This window comes from Budorcas taxicolor, chromosome X (genome assembly GCF_023091745.1).
Source record: "Budorcas taxicolor isolate Tak-1 chromosome X, Takin1.1, whole genome shotgun sequence".
Taxonomy (NCBI): Eukaryota; Metazoa; Chordata; class Mammalia; order Artiodactyla; family Bovidae; genus Budorcas; species Budorcas taxicolor.
The window spans coordinates 86502099-86510446 of NC_068935.1; positions in this window are offsets into that span (position 1 = coordinate 86502099).

Genomic DNA, 8348 nt, shown 5'->3' on the forward strand with positions numbered 1-8348 from the left:
GTTGCTGGGCCAGAATTGGGTCTACGCTCTCCTACAAACACTCTATGACAGCTTCAGGGCCACAGGATTGCTGTCCACACGGCAGCCCTGGGGCTAGGCCTGGGTCTGGTCTCCTAAAGACCTTGGGAGTGGGGGACCCTGCATAAAAGGAGCTTGTCCTAGGAGACTGAGGAGCTCTAGACCCGAGAGGCTGCATAGACCATGACAGACAGATGGGAAAGGAAGCATGGCTAGGGGTATGGACAGATGTGGACGCCCACATAAACCCTCTCTGACCAGCATGTTCTGAGACACACTCTTCCTCACAGGGATGACCCTCCCAGCAGTGGCTGCATGGCGAGGGCCTCCTGGTTTACCTGAGTCCCCACCTACTCCTCCAAGAATAATAATGTCTTGTCATTCAAGGTCATACCTTCGTGTGAGACAAGTCCCAGGCCCAGGAGTCTGCATCCCAGGCCAGGAACAATGTCTGCAAGAAGGAAAGAGGTGTGGTCCCTTGGGGTCTCCCCCTGTCAGCCCACCTTCCATAATAACCACAGGAAGTACAATTAACATTCATCTTACCGCTTGCAAAGTGCCTGGGATGATACTAAGCATCTTGTATGGATTTTCCCACTTATCTCCACAATCAACCTCTGTGCACAGACAGACACTATCATCATTATGATACTGTAAGTGTTACATATAGCTAGAGAGAGGTAATGAGAGACAGAGACACCAACAGACCTCCCGCTTCATGCAGCTGGCACATGTTCCTCCAGCTGGCACATGCAGGGAGAGCTGAGCTTGGAACTCACTGTGACTTCAGAGACACTAAGGAAGATAGGTACATATCTGGGGGGCGGAGAGACTTGAATGAGCGCTGAGTTCTGCCTCAAATCTAGGGTAGAGGATGTGGACAAGGAACCCTAGAGACAGAGCATGCCCAGAGGGAGAGGCAGACCTGGTGCTAGTGGGGGCAGGTAGGACAGAGATACACAGGGTGGGTGGAAGAGGGTCTGGCAGGGAGGCAAGGGAGACCCAGGGCCAAGTGTGGGTTATCACAGCCTCGAGGGGTCAGCACACACACTGTCAGCACACCCTTCCTGATGCTGCAGGGAGACGTGGGTGCTGCCCAGGTCAGTGAGGTCACTCTACCTGTGCCTCAGGCAAACTTGCTAGCTTTTATTTTGACAAATGCTGTACCCCAGCCCCCAGTCCTGGAGCAGGATTCTGCAGGTGGTTGGATACCTTGGCCTTTGCTGTAAGAAGAAATAAATTCTATTTTACCCCAGTTTCATTCTTCATTACTCAAATTTAATAATCTGCTAATGAACATCATGTACCTTATTGTCCATGCAAATACAGAAGAGGACATCCACAAGAGATACAGAAAGATTTGGTTTTCCTTTCTCCTGAAGAAGATTGGATGAACCAGCTGAATTTCCCAGCAGAGGAGACAGGTGCAGGGAAGGGTGGCTTGAAAGCACTCTGGAGTCATGACGAGCATTTCCCCTTAGGTTCCCTGGGTAGATACAGCTCCTTCCCTCCTTCCTTTTCCTCCTTCTCTTCCTCCTCCCCCCTCCTCCTCCATCTGACAAATCACATTTTTGAGATGCCGGGAGACTATGGTTTTGCCTGATGCCAGAAGTCAGCCTGTATGTGGCCCCAAGTGCGCCCCGAATCAAGCCTGGGGTCCAATGTGGATGCATGTGCTCTTCTGATGAGCGTCCATAGTGACTTTCTTTCTTTCTTGTTTTAACTTTGGGGCTTTCTTGTTTCTCTCTCAGTAAGTTTTAAGATTCCTTATAAAGCAAAATTCTGGGAATTCCCTGGCAGTCCAGTGGTTAGGACTCTGTGCTTTCACTGCCAAGGTCCTGAGTTCAATCCCTGGTCAGGGAACTAAGATCCCACAAGTCACAGAGTGGGCAAAAACAATGAATCCTATTCCTAGTAAAGAATCGGGAAAATGCAAGGACGTGTGAAAGAGCACAGTACATCGATCACAAGAAAACAGTTCTGAGCTTTATTCACCAAGACCCACAGTAAAGAACACATTTTACAAGTGACTCTAAAGCACAGGCTTCACAGAACAATACTGACCCTTATATATGTGATATTCACCAATATTTTCTACTCTGTTTGTGATGTGCTGTGTTGTTTCATTCTAATTCGTTTAAAATGCGCAATTCTTTTCAGAATCTTTAAAATATTCTATTGGCCATGAATCACAACCTGCAGTTTGGAAAGTCCTTCTGCAGGGTCCCAGTGTGTGTCCAACAGGTGACTTGCTGCTTTGAGTTCTGCAGGGAAGGTTCAAGGAAACCTCATGGTGCCCCTCTGAGCCAGGGTCCCCTGGAAGGTGTAACCTAGAGGCTTCCTGCTCCCAGGCTTGGCCCAGGCTTGACCTGCGTAGGGGTGGGCCATCCCAGATGTCTGGGGAAAACACGCTTATGTCTCTTTTTCACTCTCACGCTACTACCACACTCACAACACTTCTGGGATGTGTGGGTTTTTTCCTCACACCAAAGAAATTCTCGGCGTCATCAGCTGGGTGTCCTACAATCCCATTCAATCTTGACACTAACAGGAGTTTGTGCAGACAAGTTAAGAGCTCAGTCCCACAAGACTGTCCCTTCCACCTCAGATGCCAGTTCATAGTCCCAGGTTGTCACCTGTACTTCTGACCAACCAGCTATAAACCAGAGGTTCCCATGACCCCCTTCTCCAATTCAGTCATTTGCTAGAATAGGTCACAGAACTCAGGGAAGCACTTACCTACATTTACTGGTTGATTATATAATAAAGGGCAAGATAAAGGATACAGATGAACAGCCAGAAGTAGAGAAACCTGGGGTAAGTTCTGGAAGGATTCGGGGCACAACAGCTTGTGTCTCTGCGGCATTTGGGGTGGCCACTCTCGGCATGGATGTGTTCACCCACACGGAAGCTCCCGGAACTCCACGCTAATGGGATTTTATGGAGGCTTCCTCATGTAAGCATGATCAAATATTAACTCCTTTTCCAGCCCTCTCCCTTCTCTGGAGGATGGGGGTTGGGGCTGAAAACTCCAAGCTTGTAATCATAGCTTGGTCTTTCTGGTGACAAGGACCCTACTCAGAGTTGCCTCATTAGAACAAAAGATGCTGTTAGTGCTCTTATCACGGAGGAAATTACACTGGTTTTGGAGCTCTGTCCCAGGAACCAAGGGCAGAGGCCAATATAAATCTTTTCTATTTCACCACAGGTGGAGAGAGATGCCAGCTCAGGCTCTCTCTTTTTGGTGGAGAGAGATGCCAGCTCAGGGTAGACTGGGTTATAAACAAATGACAATCAGAGTTTATTTCTCACTGACGCTGCACGCCCACCGCAGGTAGACTGGGGCTCCTCTGCACATTATCAACACACTCATGCTAGATCTCGAGGACACAGAGTAGCCCCATGGGTGGCCCAGCAGAGAGAAAAGAGAGTGACTAAGCATGAACCGGCTCATCAAATGGCCAATGGCCAACTCTGACCCTCAAAGGGGTGAAAGTGTGCAGTCCTATGGAAGCATAGGATATTTGTGAGCATTCTAAAGTCAACTACAAGGAGGGTATGACATCATAAAAGAGAGTATGGTGCGGGAGAACTGCCTAACGCAGTGGTTCTCAATGGGAGAGGGCAGGTGTGGATCTTGTCCCCCTAGGGGACACTCAACAATGTCTGGAAACATTTTCGGCTGTCATGACTTGACAGGGGGATAGGCTACTGGCACCTAGTGGATAGAGATCAAGGATGCTGCTAAACAACTTACAATGAGGAGAACAGTGCACCCCCCCCCAAGAAAAAGAATCCAACCCCTCCCAAGTGTCAAAGGTGCCAAGGCTGAAACCCTTGGCTAAAGGAATGTTGTTTAAATGGAGAGATTTCAGGCATTAGACAGAGGCAATCTCTCAGCGAGGGTAGGCAAATAGTACAATCTTTCTCACTCAACTTATCACGAGGCTCCTACTAAGCCTTGACTGTGTACAAAACTCTATAAGAAAGGCTGACAGGGTGAGAGATGGGTTCCTGTCATCCTCTTAAGGGAGAAAGTTGATGATGCATGAGTCTTCTCGTTCCCACTGCTCTGAGGGCCACCTCAGCTTAATGTCAAGGGTATTTGTGTGTGGTTCTGTTTCTCAGCTTTCTTTTCTGTCCCAGGATCCATCTGCTAATCCCTGTGCCAGCACCATCCCGCGTCAGGGACAGTAGCTCCACAATAGGATTGACTGTTCAGAAGGCAAGTCCTTCCTCTTTGTACTTCTTTAGGTCCTTTGAACTCCCGGGTACATTTTAGAATCTACTGGTCAAGTTCCATGATTGGAAAAAAGGGGTCCCTGTTGGGATTCTGACTGGACTTTCAGTTAATTCATAGATCAATTTGGGGGTTAATGACATCTTTATGTAGTGGAGTCTTCCTATCCGAGAACCTGGGCTTTGTCTCCATTTTTGAGGTCTTTCTTAAGTCTTCTATAAAGTTTTCTAATTTATTGTATCCACATTTTGTCCATTTTTGTTGGCTTTATTTTCTATTATAGTCTCTCTCAAAAGAGCCTACATGGTTGGTAGGGGGCCTGAGACTCAGGGGAGTAGCCAGACCCTGCTATCCAGTTCACATCTGAAGGAACTGCTAAAGGGGACAGATTACTCTTCCATTAGAGACAGAGGGCTTGGGGTGCACTGCTAGGGGCAGACACCGTTTGCATTGAAAATCAGCCAACCAACTACACTGTAGAAGAAATTATATGGGAACCATGGTAAACATATTTTTACTTTCGATGAAACAGTAGACTTTAGAAATCAGGAAGGTATTGGATGGGGGACAAAGGCAGAAAGGAGACTGGGAGACATTGAGAAAACTATACTGTCTTCATAATATTGCTTTGGATTGAGTCCAGTTCACTTTATTCTCTTGGTTTAGTGAATTGATTTATTCTCCTTTAGGGAGACACATGTTCTTGTAGGAACAGTTTTTGAACCCTTGGCATAGGATAATGCTGCTTTGAACAACGTTTTATGTGTTTTACAGTTTTATCTGCATGTGGTATTCACAAAATGCATGGATTGAGGTATCACCCATTCAGACTCTCCACAAGTGGGTAGGACACCTGACGATCCTGTTCGCCTTGGGGTGATTGGCCATGGCGCACACAGACTGGAAGTGATCCCCTCTCTACAAATGTGTTTCTCTCTTTCGTTATTACTGCGGAGGCTGAAGGTGCCTCAGGCTCTAATTTGCTTCCTTCTCAGAATTCCCCACACCTAAACTCAGGCCCTTCCCAAGTAGCAAGTAGGGAGTTCACCATCATTAGAAGTCAGTAGAGTGCTGTCTACCCATGTAAGGGTGTTGATGACCCAACTAGCCCTGTAGTTCTGGAGGGAGTTCTTGCTCTTTCTATGTATTTACCCTCCACCTGGGGTTCTCTGGATATACTCTTACTTTCTTAGTTGCTTCCACCTGCTTCTTTGGGCTTCTGGTTCTCTTCACCCTTGTAAACCTTATCTGCACTGCTTTCCCTTTGTAGAAATCGTTCACAATTCCTGGTTGCTGGATGGCACCCTTTCTTCTTTTCCAGGAATTAATGAAACCTTTCCATCATTTCAGTGGTGCAGTGGGGAGATAGACAAGTTTGTTCAAACAGCCGTCTTCAGTCTTTAAGGGTGTTTTTTAAAGTTCCTAGAGGAAAAGTTGTTTTCCTTTTATTATATTGTGTTCAGAGAATGTCCCTTGGATTCTACATTTTGCCAGGGGTGATGGCAGTGGTGGTAGAATGTATCAAGATTGCATCTGTGGCCTGTTATGAGTATTATGGGCTTCCCAAGTGGCACTCATGGTAAAGAACCTGCCTGCCATGCAAGAGACATAAGAGACTCGAGTTGGATCCCTGAGCCGGGAAGATCCCCTGGAGGAGGGCATGCAACCCACTCCAGTATTCTTGCCTGGAGAATCCCATGGACAGAGGAGCCTGGTGGGCTACCGTGCATGGGGTCACAAAGAGTCGGACACGACTGAAGCGACTTAGCACACGTGGATGCATGGGTATTATAAGAAAGTTGGGCAGATTTTTCACTTTCTCTAATAAGCAATTCTTAGAGTTTCACCTGCAGAGAAGGCAATGGCACCCCACTCCAGCACTCTTGCCTGGAAAATCCCATGGATGGAGGAGCCTCGTAGGCTGCAGTCCATGGGGTCGCTAAGAGTCGGACACGACTGAGCAACTTCGCTTTCACTTTTCACTTTCATGCATTGGAGAAGGAAATGGCAACCCACTCCAGTGTTCTTGCCTGGAGAATCCCGGGGACGGGGGAGCCTGGTGGGCTTCCGTCTATGGGGTCACACAGAGTCGGACATGACTGAAGTGACTTAGCAGCAGCATCAGCAGCAGAGTTTCACCTGAGCGGCAAAAGTGATTGATACCAGTCAATCTGTGAGGTGTTGGAGTGGAGTCAGTTCAGTTCAGTCACTCAGTCATGTCCGACTCGTTGTGACCCCATGGACTGCAGCACCCCAGGCCTCCCTGCCCGTCACCAACTCCCAGAACTTGCTCAAACTCATATCCATCGAGTCAGAGATGCCATCCAGCCATCTCATCCTCTGGCGTCCTCTGTCTTCCTGCCTCCAATCTTTCCCAGCATCATCAGGGTCTTCTCCAAGGACTCAGTTCTTCGAATCAGGTGGCCAAAGTATTGCAGTTTCAGCTTCAGCATCAGCCCTTCCAGTGAACATTTAGAACTGATTTACTTTAGTTTTGATCTCCTCGCAGTCCAAGGGACTGTCAAGACTCTTCTCCCACACCACAGTTCAAAAGCATCAATTTTTCAGTGCTCAGCTTTCTTTCTGGTCAACCTCTCACATCCATACATGACCACTGGAAAAACCATAGCCTTGACTAGATGGACCTTTGTTGGCAAAGTAATGTCTCTGCTTTCTAATATGTTGTCTAGGTTGGCCATAGCTTTCCTTCCAAGGAGTAAGCGTCTTTTAATTTCATGCCTGCAGTCACCATCTGCAGTGATTTTGGAGACCCCCCCAATACTAAAGCAGCCACTGTTTCCACTGTTTCCCCATCTATTTGCCATGAAGTGATGGAACCAGATGCCATGATCTTCGTTTTCTGAATGTTGAGTTTTAAGCCAACATTTTCACTCTCCTCTTTCACTTTCATCAAAAGGCTCTTTAGTTCTTCACTTTCTCCCAGAAGGGTGATGTCATCTGCATATCTGAGGTTATTGATATTTCTCCCAGCAATCTTGATTCCAGCTTGTGCTTCGTCCAGCCCAGTGTTTCTCATGATGTACTCTGCATATAAGTTAAATAAGCAGGGTGACAATATACAGCCTTGACGTACTCCTTTTCCTATTTGGAACCAGTCTGTTCTTCCATGTCCAGTTCTAATTGTTGCTTCCTGACCTGCATACAGATTTCTCAAGAGGAAGGTCAGGTGGCCTGGTATTCTCATCTGTTAAGAATTTTCCACATTTTTTTGTGATCCACACAGTTAAATGCTTTGGCATAGTAAAAAAAAAAAAAAAACGCAGAAGTAGATGTTTTTCTGGAATTCTCTTGCTTCTTCAATGATCCAGTGGATGTTGGCAATTTGATCTCTGGTTCCTCTGCCTTTTCTAAATCCAGCTTGAATATCTGGAAGTTCACGGTTCATGTATTGCTGAAGCCTGGCTTGGAGAATTTTGAGCTTTACTTTGCTAGTGTGTGAGATGAGTGCAATTGTGCAGTAGGTGGAGCATTCTTTGGCATTGCCTTTCTTTGGGATTGGAATGAAAACTGACCTTTTCCAGTCCTGTGGCCACTGCTGAGTTTTCCAAATTTGCTGGCATATCGAGTGCAGCACTTTCATAGCATCATCTTTTAGGATTTGAAATAGCTCAATTGGAATTCCAGCACCTCCACTAGTTTTGTTCATAGTGATGCATCCTAAGGCCCACTTGACTTCACATTCCAGGATGTCTGGCTCTAGGTGAGTGATCACACCATCGTGATTTTCTGGGTCATGAAGCTCTTTTTTGTACAGTTCTTCTGTGTATTCTTGCCACCTCTTCTTAATATCTTCTGCTTCTGTTAGGTCCATCCCATTTCTGTCCTTTATCAAGCCCATGTTTGCATGAAATGTTCCCTTGGTATCTCTAATTTTCTTGAAGAGATCTCTAGTCTTTCCCATTCTATTATTTTCCTCTATTTCTTTGCACTGATCACTGAGGAAGGCTTTCTTATCTCTCCTTGCTATTCTTTGGAACTCTGCATTCAAATAGGTATATCTTTCGTTTTCTCCTTTGCTATTTGCTTCTCTTCTTTTCACGGCTATTTGTAAGGCCTCCTCAGACTGCCA